A 12,603-nucleotide genomic window follows, 5' to 3' on the forward strand; every position below is an offset into this window, starting at 1 on the left:
AACAGGTTTCCCTCAAGAATTTCCTTGTATTTAGCTCCATCCATCATTCCTTCAATTCTGAACAGTTTCCCAGTCACTGCTGATGAAAAACATCCCCACAGCATGATGCTGCCACCACCATGCTTCACTGTGGGATGGCGTTCTATGGGTGATGAGAGGTATTGGGTTTGCACCAGACATAGCATTTTCCTTGATGGCCAAAAAGCTCAATTTTAGTCTCATCTGACCAGAGTATCTTCTTCCATATGTTTGGGGAGTCTCCCACATGCCGTTTGGTGAACACCAAACATGTTTGCTTATTTTTTTCTGGTCACTCTTTCGTAATGCCCAGCTCTGTGTAGTGTTCGGCTTAACTTCTCTAGGGTATGTGGGCGTCCCACCTGGCCAACATCCAGTGAGATTGCAGAGCACCAAATTCAAATACAGAAATACTCATTATAAAAATTCAGAAAATATATAACTATTTTACATAGGTTTAAAGATGAACTTCTTGTGAATCCAACCACGGTGTCAGATTTAAAAAATGCTTTACGGCGAAAGCATACCTTACAATTATTTGAGAACACAGCCCAGCAGACAAATCATTACAAACAGTAACCAGCCAAGTAGAAGAGTTACAAAAGTCAGAAATAGAGATAAAATTAATCACTTACCGTTGATGATCTTCATATGGTTGCACTCAGAAGACATTCAGTTATTCAATAAATGTTCCTTTTGTTCGATAAAGTCTCTCTTTATATCCGAAAACCTCTGTTTTGTTTGCGCGTTTTCTTCAGTAATCCACAGGCTCAAACGCAGTCACAACAGGCAGACAAAAAAATCAAATTGTATCCGTAAAGTTCATAGAAACACATCAAACAATGTTTATATTCAAATCCTCAGGTTGTTTTTAGCCTAAATAATTGATAATATTTCAACCGGGCAATAACGTCGTCAATATAAAAGGTAAACAAGAAAGGCACTCTCTCGGTCGCACGCATGAAAAAGCTCTGTGACACGGCAGGGTCCACTCATTCAGACTGCTCTTACTCCCTAATTTTTCAGAATACAAGCCTGAAACCATTTCTAAAGACTGTTGACATCTAGTGGAGGGCATAGGAACTTCAATTTGAGTCCTAAGTCAATGGAGACTGTAATGGCATTGAATAGAAAACTACACACAAAAAAAATCCTACTTCCTGAATGGATTTTTCTCAGGTTTTCACCTGCCAAAACAGTTCTGTTATACTCACAGACATTATTTTAACAGTTTTGGAAACTTTAAAGTGTTCTCTATCCAAATGGACTATTTAGATGCATATCCTATCTTCTGGGCCTGAGTAGAAGGAAGTTTAATTTGGGCATGCTTTTCATCCAAAATTCCAAATTCTGCCCCCTACCCTAGAGAAGTTAAAGTGGTCCTATGGACAGATACTCCAATCTCCGCTGTGGAGCTTTGCAGCTCCTTCAGGGTTGTCTTTGGTCTCTTTGTTTCCTCTCTGATTTACCGCCCTCCTTGCCTGGTCCGGGAGTGTTGATGGGCGGCCCTCTCTTGGCAGGTTTGTTGTGGTGTCATATTCTTAAAATGTTTTAATAATGGATTTAATGGTGCTCCGTGGGATGTTCAAAGTTTCTGATATTTTTTTATAACCCAACCCTGATCTGTACTCCTCCACAACGTTGTCCCTGATCTGTTTGGAGAGCTCCTTGGTCTTCATAGTGCCGCTTGCTTGATGGTACCCCTTGCTTAGTGGTGTTGCAGACTCTGGGGCCTTTAAGAACAGGTGTATATATACTGAGATCATGTGACAGATCATGTGACACTTAGATTGCACACAGGTGGACTTTTTTAAATAATTATGTGACCTCTGAAGGTAATTGGTTGCACCAGATCGTATTAGGGGCTTCATAACAAAGGGGAGGAATACATATGCACGCACCACTTTTCAGTTTTACATTTCTTTTCACTTCACCAATTTGGACTATTTTTTGTATGTCCATTACATGAAATCCAAACAAAAATATATTTAAATTACAGGTTGTAATGTATAGAAATAGGAAAAACACCAAAGGGGATGAATACTTTTGCAAGGCACCGTAACTAGTTATTTTCTGAAACATTGAGTACTTCTCTCAGAATACCAGCTCTTGAGGTGCTTTAGATGTGTTTTTATTCCAAGCTAACATGCAAATACCTCCTACTTATCAAGGTACTGTTGGGTTACACAGGCCACATGTATGTACAGTAAGAGTGGGCAGCAACATTTACAATTGTTCAATTTACCCCAAAAAATACAAACGCAACATGTAAGGTTTTGGCCCTATGTTTCTTGAGCTGAAACAAAAAATACCAGAAATGTTCCATACACACAAAAAGCTTATTTCTCTCAAATGTTGTGCACATATTTGTTTACATACCTGTTAGTTAGCATTTCTCCTTTGCCAAGATAATCCATCCACCTGACAGGTGCGGCATTTCCAGTAGTTGATTAAACAGCATGATCATTACACAGGTGCACCGTGTGCTGGGGTAAACAAAAGGCCACTCTAATAGGTGCAGTTTAGTCACACAAAACAATGCCCCAGATTTCTCAAGTTTTGAGGGAGCGTGCAACTGGCATGCTGACTGCAGGAATGTCCACCAGAGCTGTTGCCAGAGAATTGAATATTAATATCTCTACCATAAGCCGCCTCCAACGTCGTTTTAGAGAATTTGGCAGTATGTCCAATCGGTCACACAACCACATGTGTAACTACGTGTAAACACGCCAGCCCAAGACCTCCATGTCTGGCTTCTTCACCTGCAGGAGGGTCTGAGATTAGCCACCCAGACAACTGATGAAACTGTGGGTTAGCAATAGAATTTCTGCACAAACTCTCAGAAACCGTCTCAGGGAAGCTCATCTGCGTGCTCGTCGTCCTCACCAGGGTCTGACTACAGTTTGACATCGTAACCGACTTCAGTGGGCAAATGCTCACCTTCGATTGCCAATGGGACGCTGGAGAAGTGTGCTCTTCATGGATGAATCATGGTTTCTACTGTACCAGGCAGATGGCAGACATTGTGTATGGCGTCGTGTGGGTGAGCGGTTTGCTGATGTCAACGTTGTGGACAGAGGGCCCCATGGAGGCAGTAGGGTTATGGTATGGGCAGGCATAAACTACGGACAACGAACACAATTGCATTTTATCGAAGGCAATTTGAATGCACAGAGATACTATGACAAGATCCTGTTCTTCCATGACCTGCATACTCACCAGACATGTCACCCATTCAGCATGTTTGGGATGCTCTGTGTATGACAGTGTGTTCCAGTTCCCGCCAATATCCAGCGACTCCACACAGCCATTGAAGAGGAATGGGATAACATTCCACAGACCACAATCAACAGCCTGATCAACTCTATGCGAAGGAGATGTGTCGCCACATACTGACTGGTTTTCTGATCCACGCACGTACTTTTTTTAGGCATCTGTAACCAACAGATGCATATCTGTATTCCCAGTCATGTGAAATCCATAGATTTGGCCTAATGAATTTCTTTCAATTGACTGATTTCCTTAAATGAACTGCAACATTGTAAAATCTTTGAAAAAATTGCATGTTGCGTTGAACTGAGTGTGTATGAACTGTGTATGAACTATATAATATATATGGGTAAAGCAGGGATTTGGTTCTGTCCATTTCTGCCAATTCAAGTACACAAGAACTACTAAACGGAGAGGACATAATGTGTGCTTACTGACTGTATCAAATCTAGATTCCTCAATATTACAAAAGCTGTGCCACAGGGGTCGATTTTGGGTCTTGTTCTCTTCACTATTTACAGTTGGAGTTGGAAGTTTACATACACTTAGGTTGGAGTCATTGTAGCTCCAACTCCCAAAAGTTCTGGGACACTGTGAAGTCCATGGAGAACAAGAGCACCTCCTCCCAGCTGCCCACTGCACTGAGGCTAGGTAACACGGTCACCACCGATAAATCCATGATTATCGAAAACTTCAATAAGCATTTCTCAACGGCTGGCCATGCCTTCCGCCTGGCTACTCCAACCTCGGCCAACAGCTCCGCCCCCGCCCGCAGCTCCTCGCCCAAGCGTCTCCAGGTTCTCCTTTACCCAAATCCAGATAGCAGATGTTCTGAAAGAGCTGCAAAACCTGGACCCGTACAAATCAGCTGGGCTTGACAATCTGGACCCTCTATTTCTGAAACTATCCGCCGCCATTGTCGCAACCCCTATTACCAGCCTGTTCAACCTCTCTTTCATATCGTCTGAGATCCCCAAGGATTGGAAAGCTGCCGCAGTCATCCCCCTCTTCAAAGGGGGAGACACCCTGGACCCAAACTGTTACAGACCTATATCCATCCTTCCCTGCCTATCTAAGGTCTTCCAAAGCCAAGTCAACAAACAGGTCACTGACCATTTCGAATCCCACCGTACCTTCTCCGCTGTGCAATCTGGTTTCCGAGCCGGTCACGGGTGCACCTCAGCCACACTCAAGGTACTAAACGATATCATAACCGCCATCGATAAAAGACAGTACTGTGCAGCCGTCTTCATCGACCTTGCCAAGGCTTTCGACTCTGTCAATCACCATATTCTTATCGGTTTTTCGGATGACTGCCTTGCCTGGTTCACCAATTACTTTGCAGACAGAGTTCAGTGTGTCAAATCGGAGGGCATGCTGTCCGGTCCTCTGGCAGTCTCTATGGGGGTGCCACAGGGTTCAATTCTCGGGCCGACTATTTTCTCTGTATATATCAATGATGTTGCTCTTGCTGCGGGCGATTCCCTGATCGACCTCTACGCAGACGACACCATTCTATATACTTTCGGCCCGTCATTGGACACTGTGCTATCTAACCTCCAAACGAGCTTCAATGCCATACAACACTCCTTCCGTGGCCCCCAACTGCTCTTAAACGCTAGTAAAACCAAATGCATGCTTTTCAACCGATCGCTGCCTGCACCCGCATGCCCGACTAGCATCACCACCCTGGATGGTTCCGACCTTGAATATGTGGACATCTATAAGTACCTAGGTGTCTGGCTAGACTGCAAACTCTCCTTCCAGACTCATATCAAACATCTCCAATCGAAAATCAAATCAAGAGTCGGCTTTCTATTCCGCAACAAAGCCTCCTTCACTCACGCCGCCAAGCTTACCCTAGTAAAACTGACTATCCTACCGATCCCCGACTTCGGCGATGTCATCTACAAAATGACTTCCAACACTCTACTCAGCAAACTGGATGCAGTCTATCACAGTGCCATCCGTTTTGTCACTAAAGCACCTTATACCACCCACCACTGCGACTTGTATGCTCTAGTCGGCTGGCCCTCGCTACATATTCGTCGCCAGACCCACTGGCTCCAGGTCATCTACAAGTCCATGCTAGGTAAAGCTCCGCCTTATCTCAGTTCACTGGTCACGATGGCAACACCCATCCGTAGCACGCGCTCCAGCAGGTGTATCTCACTGATCATCCCTAAAGCCAACACCTCATTTGGCCGCCTTTCGTTCCAGTACTCTGCTGCCTGTGACTGGAACGAACTACAAAAATCGCTGAAGTTGGAGACTTTTATCACCCTCACCAACTTCAAACATCAGCTATCTGAGCAGCTAACCGATCGCTGCAGCTGTACATAGTCTATTGGTAAATAGCCCACCCATTTTCACCTACCTCATCCCCATACTGTTTTTATTTATTTACTTTTCTGCTCTTTTGCACACACCAATATCTCTACCTGTACATGACCATCTGATAATTTATCACTCCAGTGTTAATCTGCAAAATTGTAATTATTCGTCTACCTCCTCATGCCTTTTGCACACATTGTATATAGACTCCCCCTTTTTTTCTACTGTGTTATTGACTTGTTAATTGTTTACTCCATGTGTAACTCTGTGTTGTCTGTTCACACTGCTATGCTTTATCTTGGCCAGGTCGCAGTTGCAAATGAGAACTTGTTCTCAACTAGCCTACCTGGTTAAATAAAGGTGAAATAAAAAAAATAAAAAAATAAAATTAAAATTTGTTTTTCAACCACTCCACAAATTTCTTGTTAATTAACTAACTATAGTTTTGGCAAGTCGGTTAGGACATCTACTGCGTGCATGACACAAGTCATTTTTCCAACAATTGTTTACAGACAGATTATTTCACTTATAATTCACTGTATCATAATTCACTGTATCACAATTCCAGTGGGTCAGGAATTTACATACAATATGTTGACTGTTCCTTTAAACAACTTGGAATATTCCAGAATATTATGTCAGGGCTTTAGAAGCTTCTGATAGGCTAATTTACATCATTTGAGTCAATTGGAGGTGTACCTGTGGATGTATTTCAAGGCCTACCTTCAAACCCAGTGCCTCTTTGCTTGACATCATGGGAAAATCAAAATAAATCAGCCAAGACCTCAGAAAAAAATTGTAGACCTCCAAAAGTCTGGTTCATCCTTGGGAGCAATTTTCAAATGCCTGAAGGTGCCACGTTCATCTGTACAAACAATAATATGCAAGTAGAAACACCATGGGACCACGCAGCCGTCATACCACTCAGGCAGAAGATGCGTTCGGTCTGCAAGAGATGATCGTACTTTGGTGCGAAAAGTTCAAATCAATCCCAGAACAACAGCAAAGGATCTTGTGAAGATGCTGGAGGACACAGGTACAAAAGTAGTTATATCCACAGTAAGACGAGTCCTATATCGGCATAACCTGAAAGGCCGCTCAGCAAGGAAGAAGCCCCTGCTCCAAAACCGCCATAAAAAAGCCAGACTACGGTTTGCAACTGCACATGGGGACAAAGATCGTACTTTTTGGAGAAATATCCTCTGGTCTGTGGGGGTGCTTTACTGAAGAAGGGATTGGTGCACTTCACAAAATAGATGGCATCATGAGGGAGGAAATTCATGCGGATATATTGAAGTTAAAGCTTGGTCGCAAATGGACAATGACCCCAAGCATATTTCCAAAGTTGTGGCACATTGCTCACATTCTTAAAATAAATTGGTGATCCTAACCAACCTAAGACAGGGACTTTTTACTAGGATTAAATGTCAGGAATTGTGAAAAACTGAGTTTAAATGTATTTGGCTAAGGTCTATGTGAACTTCCGACATCAACTATAAATAATATTGGTCTATCTGTTAAAACCTGCAACATTCATCTCTAAGCGGGTGATACGGCTATTTACCCCTGTTCCCCCTTCAGTACAGGAGCCCATTCATGACCTTCAGCATTGGCACAGGAAAGACCAAGCAGACCTCCTTGGACATTAAATCCCCCTTGAACTCCAGACCTGTGTAATCGGACTGTGAGATCACTGACATTTAAAGGCATTAATTAGGACTAATGATTGTCAAAGAGACTTAATCAGAAAGCTCAGGTCCAGCTAGAGGACAAGAGAGAAGAAAAGAGATGGAGGAAGGTAACTCCAGGTTTTGTGCGTGTGTGCGTGCGTGTGTGCGTGCGTGTGTGCGTGTGCGTGTGCGTGCGTGCGTGCGTGCGTGCGTGCGTGTGTGTGTGTGTGTGTGTGTGTGTGTGTGTGTGTGTGTGAGCTGCAGCCCCCTGCTCTCCCCAAGGCCAGCCCAATCTAGCATTCACAGGTTGGGTCTGACTGGAGCTGCAGCCCCCTGCTCTCCCCAAGGCCAACCCAATCTATCCTTCACAGGTTGGGTCTGACTGGAGCTGCAGCCCCCTGCTCTCTCCAAGGCCAGCCCAATCTAGCCTTCACAGGTTGGGTCTGACTGGAGCTGCAGCCCCCTGCTCTCCCCAAGGCCAGCTCAATGTAGCCTTCACAGGTTGGGTCTGACTGGAGCTGCAGCCCCCTGCTCTCCCCAAGGCCAGCCCAATCTAGCCTTCACAGGTTGGGTCTGACTGGCGCTGCAGCCCCCTGCTCTCCCCAAGGCCAGCTCAATGTAGCCTTCACAGGTTGGGTCTGACTGGAGCTGCAGCCCCCTGCTCTCCCCAAGGCCAGGCCAATCTAGCCTTCACAGGTTGGGTCTGACTGGAGCTGCAGCCCCCTGCTCTCCCCAAGACCAGCCCAATCTGGCCTTCATAGGTTGGGTCTGACTGGAGCTGCAGCCCCCTGCTCTCCCCAAGACCAGCCCAATCTGGCCTTCACGGGTTGGGTCTGACTGGAGCTGCAGCCCCCTGCTTTTCCCAAGGCCAGCCCAATCTGGCCTTCACAGGTTGGGTCTGACTGGAGCTGCAGCCCCCTGCTCTCCCCAAGGCCAGCTCAATGTAGCCTTCACAGGTTGGGTCTGACTGGGACTGCAGCCCCCTGCTCTCCCCAAGGCCAGCCCAATCTGGCTTTCACAGGTTGGGTCTGACTGGAGCTGCAGCCCCATGCTCTCCCCAAGGCCAGCCCAATCTGGCCTTCACGGGTTGGGTCTGACTGGGACTGCAGCCCCCTCTCATCCGTTCTACCCTCAGTTTAATTCCACAATGGAAAGGTTCAAACAGCCTCTCTTCTGGCTGATCATGAATATGAGATGAGAACAAAATATTAGTTATATCATTTAGGTTTGAGATTAAAGGCATATATAGCGTATTTCTGTGTCTGTTAATACTACCTTTATATGTTTACCCAGATAGCTGGGTCCTATTTGGTTGCTATGGCATGTGAGCTGAGCTGTAGGACAGCTCCTGTCGGTAAGCTAGGTATTACCAAATAGTCCCTATTTCTCACATAGCACTCTGACACATCAAATCAAACACTACTATGACGACTGTATATTCTGCAGATTGGCACAATATGATTATGGGGAGCAACCCATCAGTGAAAGATAGATGTGGAAAGCTGTGTATCCCTAAACTACAACCAATCTTAATATACTGTATCGTCAATGTTATCTAATGTCCATCTACGGAGTCAGTGCCAGACACAGTGACTTCTGGACAAGTCAGTGGTTGGATCTCTCTGCCTCTGGCCAATGCCGCTACTACCTGAAGCAGTCATTTAGAGTGTCATCCTAACAGTGGTGCCCCAAACACCCTGAGGCAGCAGGCTGCTGTGTTCTCTCCCATGACTCCTGTTTCCACCACTTCCAGCTGCATGCTGTTATTTGATGGCACCCAGCGGCACCTCATCTCACATTGGTCCTCTAGTCAATGGTGCAGTGTCTGGGAGCCAAGCCATGTGTCAAGTTGCTACTTGGGTGATGGCAGGCACAGGAAGAGAATGAAGACACATCAACTTTATTGCATCGCTCTGTTACTTTAATGTGAATCCTTTATTGCATCGCTCTGTTACTTTAAGGTGAATCCTTTATTGCATCGCTCTGTTACTTTAATGTGAATCCTTTATTGCATCGCTCTGTTACTTTAATGTGAATCCTTTATTGCATCGCTCTGTTACTTTAATGTGAATCTTTTATTGCATCGCTCTGTTACTTTAATGTGAATCTTTTATTGCATCGCTCTGTTACTTTAATGTGAATCCTTTATTGCACCGCTCTGTTACTTTAATGTGAATCCTTTATTGCATCGCTCTGTTACTTTAAGGTGAATCCTTTATTGCATCGCTCTGTTACTTTAATGTGAATCCTTTATTGCACCGCTCTGTTACTTTAATGTGAATCCTTTATTGCATCGCTCTGTTACTTTAATGTGAATCCTTTATTGCATCGCTCTGTTACTTTAATGTGAATCCTTTATTGCATCGCTCTGTTACTTTAAGGTGAATCCTTTATTGCATCGCTCTGTTACTTTAAGGTGAATCCTTTATTGCACCGCTCTGTTACCTTAATGTGAATCCTTTATTGCATCGCTCTGTTACTTTAAGGTGAATCCTTTATTGCACCGCTCTGTTACTTTAAGGTGAATCCTTTATTGCATCGCTCTGTTACTTTAAGGTGAATCCTTTATTGCACCGCTCTGTTACTTTAATGTGAATCCTTTATTGCATCGCTCTGTTACTTTAATGTGAATCCTTTATTGCATCGCTCTGTTACTTTAATGTGAATCCTTTATTGCATCGCTCTGTTACTTTAAGGTGAATCCTTTATTGCATCGCTCTGTTACTTTAATGTGAATCCTTTATTGCATCGCTCTGTTACTTTAATGTGAATCCTTTATTGCATCGCTCTGTTACTTTAAGGTGAATCCTTTATTGCATCGCTCTGTTACTTTAAGGCGAATCCTTTATTGCATCGCTCTGTTACTTTAATGTGAATCCTTTATTGCATCGCTCTGTTACTTTAAGGTGAATCTTTTATTGAATCGCTCTGTTACTTTAAGGTGAATCCTTTATTGCATCGCTCTGTTACTTTAATGTGAATCCTTTATTGCATCGCTCTGTTACTTTAATGTGAATCCTTTATTGCATCGCTCTGTTACTTTTAGGTGAATCCTTTATTGCACCGCTCTGTTACTTTAAGGTGAATCCTTTATTGCACCGCTCTGTTACATTTACATTTAAGTCATTTAGCAGACGCTCTTATTCAGAGCGACTTACAAATTGGTGCGTTCACCTTATGACATCCAGTGGAACAGCCACTTTACAATAGTGCATCTAAATCTTTTAAGGGGGGGGGGGGTGAGAACGATTACTTTATCCTATCCTAGGTATTCCTTAAAGAGGTGGGGTTTCAGGTGTCTCCGGAAGGTGGTGATTGACTCCGCTATCCTGGCGTCGTGAGGGAACTTTGTTACTTTAATGTGAATCCTTTATTGCACCGCTCTGTTACTTTAAGGTGAATCCTTTATTGCATCGCTCTGTTACTTTAATGTGAATCCTTTATTGCATCGCTCTGTTACTTTAATGTGAATCCTTTATTGCATCGCTCTGTTACTTTAATGTGAATCCTTTATTGCATCGCTCTGTTACTTTAAGGTGAATCCTTTATTGCATCGCTCTGTTACTTTAATGTGAATCCTTTATTGCACCGCTCTGTTACTTTAAGGTGAATTCTTTAATGCACCGCTCTGTTACTTTAAGGTGAATCGTTTATTGCATCGCTCTGTTATTTTAAGGTGAATCCTTTATTGCACCGCTCTGTTACTTTAATGTGAATCCTTTATTGCACCGCTCTGTTACTTTAATGTGAATCCTTTATTGCATCGCTCTGTTACTTTAAAGTGAATCCTTTATTGCACCGCTCTGTTACTTTAAGGTGAATTCTTTATTGCACCGCTCTGTAACTTTAATGTGAATCGTTTATTGCACCGCTCTGTTACTTTAAGGTGAATTCTTTATTGCACCGCTCTGTTACTTTAATGTGAATCCTTTATTGCACCGCTCTGTTACTTTAAGGTGAATTCTTTATTGCACCGCTCTGTTACTTTAAGGTGAATCCTTTATTGCACCGCTCTGTTACTTTAAGGTGAATTCTTTATTGCACCGCTCTGTTACTTTAAGGTGAATCGTTTATTGCATCGCTCTGAATCCTTTATTGCACTGCTCTGTTACTTTAATGCGAATCCTTTATTGCACCGCTCTGTTACTTTAATGTGAATCTTTTATTGCATCGCTCTGTTACTTTAAGGTGAATCCTTTATTGCATCGCTCTGTTACTTTTAGGTGAATCCTTTATTGCACCGCTCTGTTACTTTAAGGTGAATCCTTTATTGCACCGCTCTGTTACTTTAATGTGAATCCTTTATTGCACCGCTCTGTTACTTTAATGTAAATCCTTTATTGCACCGCTCTGTTACTTTAATGTGAATCCTTTATGGCATCGCTCTGTTACTTTAAGGTGAATCCTTTATTGCACCGCTCTGTTACTTTAAGGTGAATTCTTTATTGCCCCGCTCTGTTACTTTAATGTGAATCCTTTATTGCATCGCTCTGTTACTTTAAGGTGAATCCTTTATTGCACCGCTCTGTTACTTTAAGGTGAATCCTTTATTGCATCGCTCTGTTACTTTAATGTGAATCCTTTATTGCATCGCTCTGTTACTTTAAGGTGAATCCTTTATTGCATCGCTCTGTTACTTTAAGGTGAATCCTTTATTGCACCGCTCTGTTACCTTAATGTGAATCCTTTATTGCATCGCTCTGTTACTTTAAGGTGAATCCTTTATTGCACCGCTCTGTTACTTTAAGGTGAATCCTTTATTGCATCGCTCTGTTACTTTAAGGTGAATCCTTTATTGCACCGCTCTGTTACTTTAATGTGAATCCTTTATTGCATCGCTCTGTTACTTTAATGTGAATCCTTTATTGCATCGCTCTGTTACTTTAATGTGAATCCTTTATTGCATCGCTCTGTTACTTTAAGGTGAATCCTTTATTGCATCGCTCTGTTACTTTAATGTGAATCCTTTATTGCATCGCTCTGTTACTTTAATGTGAATCCTTTATTGCATCGCTCTGTTACTTTAAGGTGAATCCTTTATTGCATCGCTCTGTTACTTTAAGGCGAATCCTTTATTGCATCGCTCTGTTACTTTAAGGTGAATCCTTTATTGCATCGCTCTGTTACTTTAATGTGAATCCTTTATTGCATCGCTCTGTTACTTTAATGTGAATCCTTTATTGCACCGATCTGTTACTTTAATGTGAATCCTTTATTGCATCGCTCTGTTACTTTAATGTGAATCCTTTATTGCACCGCTCTGTTACTTTAAGGTGAATCCTTTATTGCATCGCTCTGTTACTTTAAGGTG

Source organism: Oncorhynchus nerka, linkage group LG28 (genome assembly GCF_034236695.1).
Source record: "Oncorhynchus nerka isolate Pitt River linkage group LG28, Oner_Uvic_2.0, whole genome shotgun sequence".
Lineage (NCBI taxonomy): Eukaryota > Metazoa > Chordata > Actinopteri > Salmoniformes > Salmonidae > Oncorhynchus > Oncorhynchus nerka.